We start from the raw sequence: 18,322 nt of genomic DNA on the forward strand, positions 1-18,322 counted from the left end.
CAGCAGAGAACCAGCCACTAGGAGTCCTTCCCGTTTTCAAGGCTAATGCCTTCCAAAATTGTAACTAGTTACTTAAAGAGTCTGGTCTCTCCCTCCAGACTCTTCCATCCCAGTGACTGCAAAGCCCCAGAGGGAGCAGTCTGGACCTCATGCTCTTTTCTCCCGCTGGGGGATCAACCCGGGGCTGAAACTACAGGACGGTCCCCCATTCAACAGGCAAGGGCCCCTCAAGCCAGGGCAGCTTAACCCAGTAGATCTGGGGCGGCCCAAAGAACTCATCAGAGAGCGCTAGCACGTGCTATTTGCACTGTGGAGACAGGTGCGGAGGGGTCTGTGGTTATGTTTTCTGTGGGCCGAGGACCGAGCAGGACCAAGGACAGCAGCATGCACTGTGCGTGGTGTGGCCCGATGGTGGTTGGTTGTACCTGGCTGGAAAAGCCCAGCAGGCCATGGGGGTGGCAGGACCTTTGGAACAGGTGGTGGTGACGGCTGTCACACGAACAGGGGTCATGGTGTGCCACCAGCTACCTTGCTTTCTCCCTTTCCAACTTCTTGTTCCTTCGGGGATTTTTATTCTTTTACTTTTTGTAATATGGTCTTAAGTAGCCCAGGCTGTCCTCAAACTTAACTCTGTAGCTCAGGATGACCCTCCTGTCTCCACCTGCCAGGTGCTGAGGCTGCAGATGTATGTCCACACCTGGCTTAGTAGCCTGCTTGCTTTCTTTTGTTTGTCTGTCCATCTGTCTGTCTGTGTGTGTTTCTCTCTTCCACTCCTGGGGACCTAGCTCAGGCCTTGAGTCTGCTGGACAAGAGCTGTGGCTGTAGCTGGCTTCTCCGTCTCGGTCTTTAATCATGTTCTGGGAGGCAGAGCCTAGAACCTGACAGATTTGGCTTGGGATTCTGCTGTGGCTTTGGGTGTGGTTGCCATGGTGCTGAGCTGAGGAGAGGTGATGGGCATCTCCACACTGCGGCTGTGGTGAGTGAGGGTGATGTTCAGGCAGAGTGCAAGGCCCGCCCTGAGCTAGGCACGTGCTGCTCTAGTGAGCCCTTATCATCAGCATAGCTTTACCACCATCATCACGCTGGCACAGCCCCTATTATCCAAACATCATCACCATCACCACCATTATCATCACTACCATCTCCATCATGATCATCATCACCATCACCACCACCAACACTGTCACTACCATCACTACTATCACCATCATTACCATCTCCGCCATGATGACCATCATCATCACCATCACCACCACCATCACCACCAACAACACTGTCACCACCTTCACTACCATCACCATCATCACCGTCACTTCCACCATCACCACCACCATCACCACCAACAACACTGTCACCACCTTCACTACCATCACCATCATTACCATCTCCGCCATGATGATCATCATCAGCACCATCATCACCACCAAAAACACTGTTATCACCACCGTCACCACCATCACCATCATCACCACTGTCACCACCACCATCACCACCACCATCATCATCACCACTGTCACCACCACCATCACCACCACCATCATCACCGTCACTTCCACCATCACCGCCACCATCACCACCACCAACACTGTCACCACCATCACTACCATCACCATCATTACCATCTCCGCCATGATGATGATCATCATCACCACCACCATCACCACCACCAACACTGTCACCACCAGCACTACCATCACCATCACCACCATTATCATCACTACCATCTCCATCATGATCATCATCACCATCACCATTATTACCACCATCACCACCAACAACACTGTCACCACCTTCACTACCATCACCATCATTACCATCTCCGCCATGATGATGATGATCATCACCACCACCATCACCACCAAAAACACTGTTATCACCACCATCACCACCATCACCATCATCACCACTGTCACCACCACCATCATCACCGTCACTTCCACCATCACCGCCACCATCACTGTCACCATCATTCCCATCAACATCATTACCACCATTGCATTGTCACACCCATGCCTAGCTTAACACCACCACTGCCGCCAAAGCCGCCGCCACCACCACCACCACCACCACCGTTATCTTCTGTCCTTCTTCTGCCTTCAACTTACCTTTCTCCACTTCCTCCCATACTTGTATCTTTTTTGTCTGGGGGGGGGCCAGTTTGTCCGTTCCTTCGGCTGTAACAGAACCCCTTATACTGGGGGTTTATAATAACAGAAATGTATCACATGCAGCTCTGAAGACCCAGACATTGACAGCCAGTGCACTGCTGTGTGGAGAGGGCCAGCTGTAGGTGACACCTAGAAGGTCCCCGAAGCCTTCTTTCCCTTGGCACGCAGGGCTTGTGCACTGCCCGCCTTCCTCCTTACATAGTCCAGGTGCTTGCTCTGCCTGTCTGACCTCCAGGCTGGTGGCTCTTCTTAGGGGCCTGGGCTTGAGTGACTCTCATGGCAGTTATGGGGATATGCAGGCCAGTGTTGTGAGAGGGAGGGTGGGGAACCCTAGGCATGCTAAAGATTGTTGGAGTTGTTGGGGGTAAATGGTTGGTGCCCTCCAGACAGAGGCCACCATAAAAGGCACACGTTGAATGGTAGGCAGTCACATGACCTCAGACAGAAGTGGTAGCTGTAGCACAGGGAAATGGCCCAGAGCAAGGTGTCCACCTCCATCCTGAGACTGGGACCCATATAGGAAAAGGGTCGGAACAAGGTGCCGCTCCCAAGGTCTTTGCTGGGCTGTTTGGTCCCCGTGCCCCTTCTGAGTATCGGGTGGGGAGAGAGCTGGCAGCCAGGAGCAGGAAGCAGAGAGGCCCTGAAATAGACCAGCCTCAGATGCTCCGTGGCTTCTTACCAGTTGGGCTTTGAATGGAGCCCCCAGAAGCCGCCTGCAGCGCCACTCTCTCCTTCTGACTAGAACAAAGTGGGTCCTGATTGCTCTATTGTGCAACTTGCCTCTGACTTGGAGAAAGCTGGAGGGAGAACAGCTCCCTTCCCAGAGGAGCTCACAGCGTGTGCCAACGTGACGCCATGTCCTCTTTCCATGGCCGCTCTCAGGGGTCCCTCCCACGCATGTAGCACCCCTCGGGATACACACACGTGACAGAAGCCTGCCACAGATGCACTTCTGTTCCGTGGCTCACCCACTCACCCTGTAACGACCCACAGGATTTCCTTGGCCCCTGGGGACCTGTGTTCCTAAGCTGTCTTCTATTGCAGGCTCTAGGCTCCTCCATCAAGAAAAGTTTCAGTTGGAGACTATTTCTTCATTTCCATTGACAGACCCATTGCCATAGTGGCTAGTGACTACCCTTTTGACCCAGAATGCTTCTAGAACTTTCCTTGCATTGAAAAGTTTGCACACATACATGTGTATGTGTATGTGGTGAGTGTGCATGTACGTGTGTATATACTTATGCGTGAGGAAGCAAGAGACAGCCTCAAATGCTATGCCTTATATGCCATCTGCCTTACTTGAGACAGGTTCCCAGCTGGACTGGGTGTGACACTTTGGCTGGGCTGGTTGGCCAGTGAGCCAAGGGATCCACCTGTCTCTGCCCCCAGTGCTCGTATTTCACATGTGGACTTAAAAATATTTATTTATTTTTCATGAGTGTGGATATTTTGCTTGCACCAGTCTGTGCCCATTGTGAATGCAGTACCCGTGGAGGCCAGAAGAGGGTGTCAGGTCCTGGAACTGGAGTCACAGACAGTTGTGAGCCCATGTGTAGGTGCTGGGAACCAAACTCCGGTTCTCTGGAGGAGCAGCCAGTGCTCAACCCCTGAGCAATCTTCTAGCTTCATGTAAGGACTTTTAAAAATAAATTTATTTATTTATTTGAGATGGGTTTCTTTGTGTAACCCTGGCTGTTCTGGAACTCACTGTGTAGACCAGGCTAGCCTTGAACTCACAGAGCTCTGCCCGCTTTTGCCTCCCAAGTGCTGGGATTAAAGGCATGGACTACTATGCCTGGCTCGGAAAGACTTAAAATTTGGTGCTGGGGATGAAGCTTAAGTCCTTGGGCTTCAAAGGCAAGTACAGTCCCAACTGTGATATCTCCTTAGCTCATTCTAGATGATCCCATTGGCCAGATGTTTGGGAGACGTCACAGATAATATCAGACAGAGAGACATATTCAGAGGAGGCTTCATGTGGCCTGCACTGACGGTGACCAGGGCCTTCATGTGGCCTGCACTGACGGTGACCAGGGCCTTCATGTGGCCTGCACTGACGGTGACCAGGGCCTTCATGTGGCCTGCACTGACGGTGACCAGGGCCTTCATGTGGCCTGCACTGACGGTGACCAGAAGCCTTCATGTGGCCTGCACTGATGGTGACCAGGGCCTCCAATGAACCATCACTGTCTTTGTGGGTCCCATGAAGAATGTCTGGCCTGAGGTCACCACTGTGAGGACATGTCATAAAGACCTGGTTTCAGGAAGGGTTGGAGGGTATACGGGGTTAGCACCTCAGTGTCATGCTGTCTTATTGGTCTAAACACATGTGGCCCTCCATGCCTTGGTGGCCACTGCTTCCCCCTGACCATCGCCAACCTAGAATACCCTTCACCCCAGCCAGTGTTGACCTAGAATACCCTTCACCCCGGCCAGTGTTGACCTAGAATACCCTCACCCCGGCCAGTGTTGACCTAGAATACCCTTCACCCCAGCCAGTGTTGACCTAGAATACCCTCACCCCAGCCAGTGTTGACCTAGAATACCCTTCACCCCAGCCAGTGTTGACCTAGAATACCCTTCACCCCGGCCAGTGTTGACCTAGAATACCCTTCACCCCGGCCAGTGTTGACCTAGAATACCCTCACCCCAGCCAGTGTTGACCTAGAATACCCTTCACCCCAGCCAGTGTTGACCTAGAATACCCTTCACCCCAGCCAGTGTTGACCTAGAATACCCTTCACCCCAGCCAGTGTTGACCTAGAATACCCTTCACCCCAGCCAGTGTTGACCTAGAATACCCTTCACCCCAGCCAGTGTTGACCTAGAATACCCTCACCCCAGCCAGTGTTGACCTAGAATACCCTTCACCCCAGCCAGTGTTGACCTAGAATACCCTCACCCCAGCCAGTGTTGACCTAGAATACCCTCACCCCAGCCAGTGTTACCTAGAATACCCTTCACCCCAGCCAGTGTTGACCTAGAATACCCTCACCCCAGCCAGTGTTACCTAGAATACCCTTCACCCCAGCCAGTGTTGACCTAGAATACCCTCACCCCGGCCAGTGTTACCTAGAATACCCTTCACCCCGGCCAGTGTTACCTAGAATACCCTTCACCCCAGCCAGTGTTGACCTAGAATACCCTTCACCCCAGCCAGTGTTGACCTAGAATACCCTCACCCCGGCCAGTGTTGACCTAGAATACCCTCACCCCGGCCAGTGTTGACCTAGAATACCCTTCACCCCAGCCAGTGTTGACCTAGAATACCCTTCACCCCAGCCAGTGTTGACCTAGAATACCCTCACCCCGGCCAGTGTTACCTAGAATACCCTTCATCCCAGCCAGTGTTGACCTAGAATACCCTCACCCCGGCCAGTGTTGACCTAGAATACCCTCACCCTGGCCAGTGTTGACCTAGAATACCCTCACCTCGGCCAGTGTTACCTAGAATACCCTTCACCCCAGCCAGTGTTGACCTAGAATACCCTCACCCCGGCCAGTGTTGACCTAGAATACCCTCACCCCGGCCAGTGTTGACCTAGAATACCCTTCACCCCAGCCAGTGTTGACCTAGAATACCCTTCACCCCAGCCAGTGTTGACCTAGAATACCCTTCACCCCGGCCAGTGTTGACCTAGAATACCCTTCACCCCGGCCAGTGTTGACCTAGAATACCCTCACCCCAGCCAGTGTTGACCTAGAATACCCTTCACCCCAGCCAGTGTTGACCTAGAATACCCTCACCCCGGCCAGTGTTGACCTAGAATACCCTCACCCCGGCCAGTGTTACCTAGAATACCCTTCATCCCAGCCAGTGTTGACCTAGAATACCCTCACCCCGGCCAGTGTTGACCTAGAATACCCTCACCCTGGCCAGTGTTGACCTAGAATACCCTCACCTCGGCCAGTGTTACCTAGAATACCCTTCACCCCAGCCAGTGTTGACCTAGAATACCCTCACCCCGGCCAGTGTTGACCTAGAATACCCTCACCCCGGCCAGTGTTGACCTAGAATACCCTCACCCCGGCCAGTGTTACCTAGAATACCCTTCATCCCAGCCAGTGTTGACCTAGAATACCCTCACCCCGGCCAGTGTTGACCTAGAATACCCTCACCCTGGCCAGTGTTGACCTAGAATACCCTCACCTCGGCCAGTGTTACCTAGAATACCCTTCACCCCAGCCAGTGTTGACCTAGAATACCCTCACCCCGGCCAGTGTTGACCTAGAATACCCTCACCCCGGCCAGTGTTGACCTAGAATACCCTTCACCCCAGCCAGTGTTGACCTAGAATACCCTTCACCCCAGCCAGTGTTGACCTAGAATACCCTTCACCCCAGCCAGTGTTGACCTAGAATACCCTCACCCCGGCCAGTGTTGACCTAGAATACCCTCACCCTGGCCAGTGTTGACCTAGAATACCCTTCACCCCAGCCAGTGTTGACCTAGAATACCCTTCACCCCAGCCAGTGTTGACCTAGAATACCCTTCACCCCAGCCAGTGTTGACCTAGAATACCCTTCACCCCAGCCAGTGTTGACCTAGAATACCCTTCACCCCGGCCAGTGTTGACCTAGAATACCCTCACCCCGGCCAGTGTTGACCTAGAATACCCTTCACCCCGGCCAGTGTTACCTAGAATACCCTCACCCCGGCCATTGTTGACCTAGAATACCCTTCACCCCGGCCAGTGTTGACCTAGAATACCCTCACCCCGGCCAGTGTTACCTAGAATACCCTCACCCCAGCCAGTGTTGACCTAGAATACCCTTCACCCCGGCCAGTGTTACCTAGAATACCCTTCACCCCAGCCAGTGTTGACCTAGAATACCCTCACCCCGGCCAGTGTTACCTAAAATACCCTCACCCCGGCCAGGGTTGACCTAGAATACCCTCACCCCGGCCAGTGTTACCTAGAATACCTTCACCCCAGCCAGTGTTGACCTAGAATACCCTTCACCCCAGCCAGTGTTGACCTAGAATACCCTTCACCCCAGCCAGTGTTGACCTAGAATACCCTTACCCCAGCCAGTGTTGACCTAGAATACCCTCACCCCAGCCAGTGTTGACCTAGAATACCCTTCACCCCAGCCAGTGTTGACCTAGAATACCCTTCACCCCGGCCAGTGTTGACCTAGAATACCCTTCACCACAGCCAGTGTTACCTAGAATACCCTCACCCCAGCCAGTGTTGACCTAGAATACCCTCACCCCGGCCAGTGTTACCTAGAATACCCTTCACCCCAGCCAGTGTTGACCTAGAATACCCTCACCCCGGCCAGTGTTACCTAGAATACCCTTCACCCCAGCCAGTGTTGACCTAGAATACCCTCACCCCAGCCAGTGTTGACCTAGAATACCCTCACCCCGGCCAGTGTTGACCTAGAATACCCTCACCCCGGCCAGTGTTACCTAGAATACCCTCACCCCGGCCAGTGTTACCTAGAATACCCTTCATCCCAGCCAGTGTTGACCTAGAATACCCTCACCCCGGCCAGTGTTGACCTAGAATACCCTCACCCCAGCCAGTGTTGACCTAGAATACCCTCACCTCGGCCAGTGTTACCTAGAATACCCTTCACCCCAGCCAGTGTTGACCTAGAATACCCTCACCCCGGCCAGTGTTGACCTAGAATACCCTCACCCCGGCCAGTGTTGACCTAGAATACCCTTCACCCCAGCCAGTGTTGACCTAGAATACCCTTCACCCCAGCCAGTGTTGACCTAGAATACCCTTCACCCCAGCCAGTGTTGACCTAGAATACCCTCACCCCGGCCAGTGTTGACCTAGAATACCCTCACCCTGGCCAGTGTTGACCTAGAATACCCTTCACCCCAGCCAGTGTTGACCTAGAATACCCTTCACCCCAGCCAGTGTTGACCTAGAATACCCTTCACCCCAGCCAGTGTTGACCTAGAATACCCTTCACCCCAGCCAGTGTTGACCTAGAATACCCTTCACCCCAGCCAGTGTTGACCTAGAATACCCTTCACCCCGGCCAGTGTTGACCTAGAATACCCTCACCCCGGCCAGTGTTGACCTAGAATACCCTCACCCCGGCCAGTGTTGACCTAGAATACCCTTCACCCCAGCCAGTGTTGACCTAGAATACCCTTCACCCCAGCCAGTGTTGACCTAGAATACCCTTCACCCCAGCCAGTGTTGACCTAGAATACCCTCACCCCGGCCAGTGTTGACCTAGAATACCCTTCACCCTGGCCAGTGTTGACCTAGAATACCCTTCACCCCAGCCAGTGTTGACCTAGAATACCCTTCACCCCAGCCAGTGTTGACCTAGAATACCCTTCACCCCAGCCAGTGTTGACCTAGAATACCCTCACCCCAGCCAGTGTTGACCTAGAATACCCTTCACCCCAGCCAGTGTTGACCTAGAATACCCTCACCCCGGCCAGTGTTGACCTAGAATACCCTCACCCTGGCCAGTGTTGACCTAGAATACCCTTCACCCCAGCCAGTGTTGACCTAGAATACCCTTCACCCCAGCCAGTGTTGACCTAGAATACCCTTCACCCCAGCCAGTGTTGACCTAGAATACCCTTCACCCCAGCCAGTGTTACCTAGAATACCTTCACCCCAGCCAGTGTTGACCTAGAATACCCTTCCCCTTGACCAACACTGACCTAGGATATCTTTCACCCTGGCCAATGCTGCCCTAGAGTAGTACAAGGGTTCTAGAACCTGCTACCAGCAGGATCCAGGTGTCAGGCTGATCATGTGACAATGATGCTGTCAGGAAGCAGAAACTGTGGAAGAAGGTTCTGGAAGGGTCTCCATGCTGTTCTACAGAGCTCAAAATCAAGGATGAAAGGAGCTTGTGTTAGGCTAAGTCATATCTGCCTTCCTCCACTGCCCAGCTGCCTTCAGTGCCTACTGCCACACTCAGCTGCCGTACTGGGGTACAAACAGGGTGGTTATAGCTCTGGTTAAGGTAATGGTCACCCCAGTCCCTGGTTATCTTTCCGGATTTTTCAAGTTTGCCTCCTTGTCTCCTGCCTCCTCCCACATCTGAATGGGATCACAGGCCTGCTGGGGGACAGACTGTTCCCTCCTTGCCTGTGTCAGTAGCTGAGGTCGTAATCACCTACTCCCTTGTAGGTCAGTCCTGAGTTGGTCTCTTTCTCTTGTTCACTTGTTGCTTTGAAGAAACAACAGAGGCTTCCCTGGAAGTGTCTTGTGGGAACAAAACACCCACCACCTGCCACTGGCACCAGTATTTATGTCCCCAGCACCTGGAGATAATGGTAGAGATGGCCGGTGTACAATTGACAGTGACCTTGTGCCTTGTGGCTGGAAGGGCGGAGGTCTGTGAGGGTCGTGAGTTAGCTCTAAGCAGTGACTTATGTCTCAGAATAGTCTGTATCCCAGGCTCCTGATCCCGTTCCCCAGTGTCTTCAGAAGCCCACTACAAGCCCCTGCTTCTTCCTTGAGCTGGGACTGCCCCAGGACCTTCGCACAGGTCACTCTCTGCTTGGAATATGCTCTCCTGGCCTTCCCCTGGCTGGTTCCTTTTTGATCTCAGCTCAAAGTCTCCTTAGGAAGCTCTGCCTCCAGCTCAGGTTTCTGCCTCGTTACCCAGCAGTATTTTTTGTTTGAGACGGGTCAAGTCCCAGGTTGGACCATCAACCACAGCTCTGACTGACTCCCAGAGTCCTCTTAACAACCACCTGGACTCCAGTGGAGGCTTCTATTTCCTTGTAAAGAAATAAGGCTCAGAGAGGTTCATTCTTTGCCTGGGATCACACAGCAGCTGAGTGCCAAAAGCGATTTGAACTCAGGTCTATCTGACTTGAGACAAGGTTCATAGATAACAGAGAAATGGGAACGGCTTCCCCTTAACTCCGGTTGATCCCTGTGTCCTCATTTGCTCAGAGTGAGAGCTGGCCCTTTGGGGGTTCAGGGGTGGGATAAAAGTTCAGGACATAAAAGGAAGCAACTAGAAGGCTGTGTGCCAATTTTAGATGACAATGCCAAGAAAGCTACCCACAGGTGGGAGGACAGACCCAGCTTCCGGGTCACAGGGAGAGAAAACCCCTTTGTAGGAGGGCAGGGGAGCATTTCCCTTCTCCAGCCTCTGTTCCTCCTGGCTGTGGTCTAAGAGAGGGTGGGGCCTGCCTGGAGGACCCGATGAGCTGGGGGCGTGGCCTAGTGGCAGAGCACTTGCATAGGGGCGTGGCTTAGTGGCAGAGCATTTGCAGGGCTTGCCCAAGAAAGACCCTGTGTTCTAGCCCCAGTTCTGCAAATATAAGTAAGTTAAGCAACAAATCACATCAATCGTGTGTGTCAGGGAGCATGGGGAAAATGGCATTGCTCTGGAAGGCAATAATTTTGCAGTCACCTAAGGATGGCCATAGCTGGCTCTAGCTCCTCACCGCTGGAGTCCTGCCTCAGGTGACCTTAAACTTCATTCCGTTGTTTTTTAGTGACCATTTTGTGGTCGGGAATGCCCAGGCTATGTGGGGAAGGAAAAATTAAAACAATTTTAACATTGTATGGAGTTTAATTTGCATCTTTATTTGCATATTCATTAGCATTTAATGGTTTATTTATTTTTATTTCATGTGCATTGGTGTTTTCCCTGCTTGTTTGTATGAGGCTGTCGGATCTTCTGGAACTGGAGCTCTGTACAGACAGTTGTGAGCTACCATATGGGTGCTGGGAACTGAACCCAGGTCCTCTGGAAGAGCAGCCGATACTCTTATTTCCCAGTCATTCCTCCAACTCATTCACAGTTAAACCATGGCCCCTAAGGAAACAGTCAGAAGGAAGGCCTGGCTAGGTGGGCGCTGCTCTGGGATCAGGAAATCGTTGCTTCCTTCCTGCTCATCCTCATTCTCTCTCTTCTGGGGCGGCACCCCAGAGGCTGTGCGACTTCAGCAGAGGTTGGAAGGGAAGGAAGCCTCCACCTTTTGGTTTGTGGGCGTGTTTTATGCCTCTTGTGCTCTGTCCCTCGCAGAACAACTTTTGTGTTTCACTCCTGAAGCAAACGCCCTGTTTGTACCCCTCCCTGATCTGTGTTCCCCAAAGCCAACTTTGCCATGCGTGACAAGTCCTGATGGTGCCTTAGGGTGTGGCAGCGTAAACGTCACCGCTCCCAGGCAGCCTTCTGGATCCACCTGCTCCAGCTCTTATAGAGGCTATTTTGTTCTGATGTATAGAACTTCCACTTCAGACAGTAAATATGGACACTAGGCCCATCCCACAACAGCAAAAACAAAAACAAACGAACAGTAGCCATGTTTGAAGCATGTGTGTGGCATGCGATGGCAAGGTGATTTTTGAAAGTGATTTCACTTAATTTTATCCTGCCTTGTGTTTTCTTTTTATATAAGAGAACCAAGGCACAGGAAGGTGGTACACGCTACCCCCCTGGTCACTCAGGAATCCCTTCATTTTCTACAAACTATTTAATGTAGGAACAAAAATACTGAATGAACTAACAAGCCAGTGAACTGACGCAGTTCCACCATGGAGCCTTCCCCTGGAGGGGCAGCGGGAGGTAGGAGCTGTTTGCGAGCTTTTCCTGCGAGAGAAGTGAGGAAAAGCCTTTGTGGCCTGAGTGTTGGTGATGGGAGAAATGACAATGACAGCGGGCGAGTGAGCTGGTCCTCTCCGCTGGCCCATCTCAGGCCACTATTGGCCTTTAAAATGAGGTTTTATTAGCATGTTGCCACCCCTATTTGTTTGTATGTTGTCTAAGGCTACCTCTACTGTACCGCGGACCATCCCCTCTCAATTCCAGAGTGCTGGACCCACAGCCACGCCCACAACCACGCCCCAAGGCACGCCCCTACAGCCACGCCCCCACAGGCAGGTCCCCACAGCTCTGGCTACTATGTTTTAACACTTAACAGCAGAAGTGTGCCGCCTGGCGGATACTGTATCCACAAAGCCTGAGATATTTACTATCTGGCACTTCAGAAGAAACAGTTGTTAACCTTAAAAAAGACCAAGTATGCGAGAAAAAAAGCGTTAAATAAAACACACACGGCTCTAAATCAGGAAAGGTTGGGGGGGGGCTGTGGAAAAGAACTTCCTTTAGGGGAGGGGCCTAGGGAGGTGTTGAGGGAAAGAACTCTGTGGGCCGTGGTGTGTAGACTGTTTATGCGCACATAGCGCAGTGCTTGTGTGGGGCTGGCGTTCGCCGGGACTTAAGATAGTTAAATGCTCATGGAGGGCAGAAGTGGGGGGGCAGGGGGGACTTAAGATAGTTAAATGCTCAAGGAGGGCAGAAATGGGGGGCCGTGCCCAGTACCCAACAGAAGGCCCATGAAAATCTCACCCTGTCTTAATTAGGGTCACTACTGCCGTATGAACACCATAACCAAAGCATCTTGGGGAGGAAAGGGCTCATCGGGCTTACACTTCCGCGTCATAGTCCATCACTGAAGGAAGTCAGGACAGGAACTCAAGCAGGGCAGGAACCTGGAGGCAGAAGCTCATGCAGAGGCCATGGAGGGTGCTGCTTACTGGCTTGCTCCCCATGGTTGCTTTCTTATAGCACCTAGGACCAGCAGCCCAGGAATGGCACCACTCAATGGACAGGGCCCTCCCCCATTGATCACTAATTAAGAAAATGCCCCCACACACTTGAGTACAGCCTGATCTTATGGAGGTATTTTCTTAATTGAGGTTCCTTCTCAGATGACTCTAGCTTGTGTCAAGTTGAGATAAAACTAGCCAGCAACACCCCAAACTAGCCAGCAACACCCCAAACCAGGTGCCTCCGTGAATTAGTTGTCTGTGACTCTTGAGACAGAGTTCTCTAGTGCATCAGCTCTGGAGTGTGGGGGACACAGGTACCACGTGAACGGAACTTGCTGATGGCATTCCTACTTGGGAGTCCCTGGATATCCTTGGGCAATTGTATGCTGCATCCCAAAGGGATTCTGAAATATGGGACCACCTCACACCCCTAAAGAAGCCTGGAACTGCCTCTTCTTCCAAGAACAGAGAGAAGCTGTTGTGTTGGCACACGGTGAGGGGCAGGTACCTCTTATCCCCACACCAGCCCTGCCCTTGGGAATAGGGCTCAGTTTAGTGCCATTACTCAATCCTTTCCTTTCTTTGGAACTTGTTTGGCCCTGCTCTGTCTGTCACTTTGTGGAGAAGAAATGAGAGGTTGCTTTGCTTTGTGTCCGGATTCCAGGCCAATCTGTGAGATGCCCGGGTCTATTGGGTGTTGCCTATTAAGTGGTACCTTCCAAAGGCCTTGTGCTTAGGTCATTGTGGTGAGCTGGAGAACATCGAGGTGGCAGGCCTGTGTTTTTGCTTTAAGCCCTAGCAGGGTCAAATAACTCCGAGACCACAGACTTTCGTCACTGCGTTTGCTTGGACAGCCCACCCAGGTAGCCTTGTGATGGTGCAGTACCACGTGTGACCACCAAGAGGCGCTGTCTAACAATTTTCCTTTGACATGGATTTGGACGCCCTGGAAGAGATTCAGCAGTGGAACCTGGGTTGAATCATCTGAAATTGGGGGAAACTGAGTCTTGGAGTGGGCGCAGGTGGGGTGGGGCGGGTGGCTGGATCTAGACAGCAGGAAATTAATGTGGGTGTAATTCACAGACAGAGCTTCCTCGTTGGCAGGCTGACACCCAGAAGTGGGTTGTGCAATTTGGTCTCTTCCTGGCCGGCCTTGGTCTGTGGGTGTCTGAGCAGGTTCTGTCAGCTGTGGTCTGCTCAGAAGGGACCTTGCTGTCACTCACCTCCTCTTAGCATCTTGCCATCCAGGCTCCTGGGTCTGTCTCCCTGCTCCACTCTCAAGACCAATTAAATGGAGAAAGACAAGTCCTTTCTCAGGGGTAGAAGCAGGCAGCCGGGAATCTAGAATCTGGGCAGCAGCTTATTTCTCTTGGGAGACATCTGGAAAGAACCAAGGGTGGGATTTGGGATTAGCTCCAGCTGTGGAGAAGCTTCCCCCAAATCTGTCGGCAGCTCTGTTAACAGGGAGAGAAGCGATAAGCCTTGGCTTCCATGCTGACCTGCATCTTAGCCGGTAACATGAGCCTGGCATGCAGACCAAAACAAAAACCAAAAATAAGCAAAGGGAACAGATGTATGAGCTCATGCAGATGTATGCATGGGTATCACAGGCCCGGTTTGGCAGAGGGGGCCTGGTACTTTCACCTACCCTGGCCAAGCTATGGCTCTGTTGGGGTGTATGGGAGGTGTTGAGTTCTGAGCCTGGGACATATAGTCCTGGCCTCCTGCTGGCCCAGCCACTTCTAGAACAGTCTTTGCAAGGAGCTGACTGCCTTGTAGCTCACAGTGTGATTGTGAGGAGCAGATGAGGTAGTACAGGCTCAGCCACGGAGCTGCCCAACCATCTGAGCAGGACTGTTGGTTGCTGGCATTGTGGGGCTATAAATCATACACCTGAAGAGGTGTATGATAGAAGTTTCTTCCCTGTGCCTTGTCACCCCAGGACTGTGTCCGTACAACGTGCCTGTGGTGGGTTTCTCGAAAGCAGTTCTATCCAGGGCTGGCTCATCCTGTGAGTTTACTGAAGCTACTTCCCTGTAGGTGAAGGGGGCACACTTCAGCCCCCATAGTGTTTTAGAGCTGAAGAAAAAGTCAGATCCACAGTCTTCTTGTAACATAACTGAGAAGTGGAAGAAGTCGCCCATGGCCTGTCACAGAGACTGTATTTATGCCCCCAAAGTGAATGTGTTTGTAGCCCAGAGGACTTGCAGGCTGGGGACTGGTAGCAGAGTCCTTCCTTAATACAAGTTGTCCCAGGGGCTACAGGTGGGGCATTGTAGTCAGGGCTCCGTATCAGGGAGACCAGATAGCTGGGAGGTCTCGGGTGGGGGGTGTTCCTAGCATTTCTGATTCGTCCCGGAACTATCTCATTCACAGTGTCTTCCATTGTGTTACCTGGGGGCCTGGGCAACTCTGGAGGGGTGGCGGCTAGGTTCTGCATGTTTATGGCTTCCATCTGAGGTGCCAGCAGAGTTCATCCTTTTCCCCTTAGTCCTGTCAATCAAAAGGCCTCTGAGCGCTCTGTGATGGATGGAGGGCCCATCGGGCTTGGGAGTCCTGGGTTCCATCTTCAGTGCCAGCAGATAAACGAGAGAATAAACAGATGAACAAATGAGCCCCTCCTGGCACCGCCGGCACTTCTTGGAGATGATGGCTGTGGCTGGGACCACGGACTGACTTCTCCTCAGAGCTGTACGGTTTCTGCAGCTGTGGGGAGTGATGCCCACAGCCAGGGAGATGACGGCTCAAGTCATCTGAAGCAATATGGAAGGCAGGAGATTCCACAGGGGACAACGAGTCTCCGTAAGAGGCATAGAAAACCATAATTGAGTTGGTGTGAGGCTTGCGATGGGCAGAGTCTGGTTTTCCCTGGGGACCATAGTCAAATTAACAGGAAGCAGACAAAGGCTGGGAATTTTGATGCACCCCTCCCACGCACCCTGCATGCACATGCCCACAAGCGTGTACACATGTACATACACACACCTGCACACAGATGCTCAGACACTTAGCCATGTACAGACATACAGAGAGAGAGGAGAGACAGAGGTTCACAGAGACACTAAGACACAGACTTGTGTCTCAACCATCTCCCTCTCTTCCCTGGAGCCCTGGAAGTCCTGGAAAGGAGCCAGAGATGGGGCTAGGGTGGTAGGGATGGGAACCTGTCTAGGCCACTGGCTCCCTGTGTTTGATACCTTATGATACACGTGGAGATAGGAGGACACCTTGAAACCCTGCAGTCACCTTGGATGGGAATAAACACACCCCACCTTGGAGCAGGGCCTCCAACTCCTGTTTTGAGCTGTCTCTGTCACTCACATGGAGGTGGGATCACTTCTTCACACCTTGGATGCTGTGACCCTCGGAAATGCATGTCTTTGGGCCGTAGCTCCTCCCCGCTTGTCTCAGCACAGGGTGTGAAGGTGATAGTCAACATAGAGATCATTAATATAGTGAACAATAACAAACTGATCATTTATCAATACCACCATCAATCTCTTCATCTACTGGGGAAGGCCAGACTTGGGGGGGGGGCATCCAGAACAGGGATCCTCCCAGGCCCTGCCAATTTTCTAGGTCCTGACGGGAGGGTGATGCCCTGTTTGTCCTTCCTCACTGCTTCTTGGCTTCACAGTTTCCTTTTATTTATGCACTAGATGCCAAGTTACGAATGTGCTCAGCATTCCTTTTCTTGGCATCATCACAGTTCAGACATAATTCTTAAATACCTTCTTGGACCATTTTGGGTTGTAAAAGCCCACAGACTGAGAGATGGCTCAGTGGTTAAGAGCACTGGCTTCTCTAATAGTGACCAGGATTCAGTTCTTAGTGCCCACATGGTGGCTCACAACCTCCTGTAACTCCAGTGCCAGGGGATCTGGCGCCCTCTTCTGGCCTCTGCAGGCACTGCATGCACATGGTGCACATACAACCTGCAGGCAAAAATAAGATGAAAATGAATCTTTCAAAAGCCTGTAGATTTTTTCAAGGCAAATGTTGGTGATGTCCCTGCTGGGAAAAAGTGGGAATCAAATGTCCATGCTGTTTTGGGGGAAAGAGTGGTATAGTTCAAAGGGTAGTGCCTGCATTCAAACCCAGCCCTACCCATTGCCCTTTGACCTTAGTGCCACAGAATTGTGGGTAGATATACCTTGGTAATCTTGGGTCTAGGGCTTATGCAGTGTGTCCTGCAGGTATGTCTGCATGTGGTAGTCTTAAGTCAGGACACTGGTTTTTTTTTTTTTTTTTTTTTTTTTTTTTTTTTTTTTTTTTTTTTTTTTTGCTAAGGTTTTATACAGCTTATAGGTTCCAGAAACAGTTGGGACAGAGAAAAGTGACATCCTACTGAAGAAAGGCCTGGGCTCCCCAGATCTTTTCTGAACGTCTCTGGGGCCAGTGAATGTGGGAAGGATTTAATTGTCCTTGTTTTGCGGGCCACTCTGCACAGGTCTTTGTCTTTCCTGATGATGACAAGCAGGCTTGTGTCCATGATCGGCTTGGCACACTGTGTGCACAGGGTCTTCTGTAGGGGACCACAGCAGCACCTCTGTCACACAGAGAGATGGATGGCTAAGGTTATATGGCTTGGGACAGTCATGAAGTCATCATTGACCGGGGAGCTCAAGTCTGTGGAAGCCACAGCTGTCTTAGTCTCAAAAAGAGAAAACTTGGCCAAGGTCAACCAAGTGGATATTCAGATCTGTCTGAAGCCTCTGGAGTGTCAAGAGCACAGACTTAATTTAGAGGCGGCTGTGGACCCCGAGTGGCAGGGGTGATTGTCTCAAGACCAGTGTTTGGGTAGATGGTTGGATGTCCTAGGGCCATGTTGCTGAGGAGGAAGGAGAAGAGGTGACCCAGGAGGGTATAGGAACAAGACTTTGGAGTCCAAAGGGGTGTCTTGTCTTCTGGAATGTTCCACAAGGCTAACCCTGCTTCTGGCTTGCTCAGCAATGCCAGGCAGCTGTTGGCCTGCCCTCTGTGAGTCTGTCGGAAGTCTCATCCATGTGTTGCATTGTACCAGAGGATCTGAGCTTCAGCTGCTCATACAAAAGCTCGGCAGGGCATGGTGCTGACCAGTCATAGGCTAGAGGCGTGGCTCCGCAGGGCATGGTGCTGACCAGTCATAGGCTAGAGGCATGGCTCGGCAGGGCATGGTGCTGACCAGTCATAGGCTAGAGGCATGGCTCAGCAGGGCAAGGTGCTGACCAGTCATAGGCTAGAGGCGTGGCTCGGCAGGGCAAGGTGCTGACCAGTCATAGGCTAGAGGCGTGGCTCGGCAGGGCACGGTGCTGACCAGTCATAGGCTAGAGGCATGGCTCGGCAGGGCATGGTGCTGACCAGTCATAGGCTAGAGGCATGGCTCGGCAGGGCACGGTGCTGACCAGTCATAGGCTAGAGGCATGGCTCGGCAGGGCAAGGTGTTGACCTACATGCTTGATGCCCCAAGACCCACATAGTAGGAGAGAACAGATCCTGCAGGCTGTCCTCTGATTTCCACACACGCACAAATACACAAACAAAGATAAACAAAATATAGAAAGGTGAACCTGTGGCCACTGGAATGCCTGCCAGTTCTCTCACTGAGACACGGCACAGACTTGATAAGGGGAAAAGAAGTGCTCATGCATCTTTACCGGTGCATCC

At 52.1% G+C, this 18,322-nt stretch overlaps 1 protein-coding gene across 3 annotated transcripts in view; it reads left to right on the top strand.

Moving 5' to 3' along the window:
• Positions 1-18,322, top strand: part of Ksr2 (kinase suppressor of ras 2) — a 367,153-nt gene that overhangs the window by 87,779 nt on the left and 261,052 nt on the right. The window lies entirely within an intron of this gene.

This window comes from Microtus pennsylvanicus, chromosome 1 (assembly GCF_037038515.1).
Source record: "Microtus pennsylvanicus isolate mMicPen1 chromosome 1, mMicPen1.hap1, whole genome shotgun sequence".
In the NCBI taxonomy this organism is placed as follows: Eukaryota; Metazoa; Chordata; class Mammalia; order Rodentia; family Cricetidae; genus Microtus; species Microtus pennsylvanicus.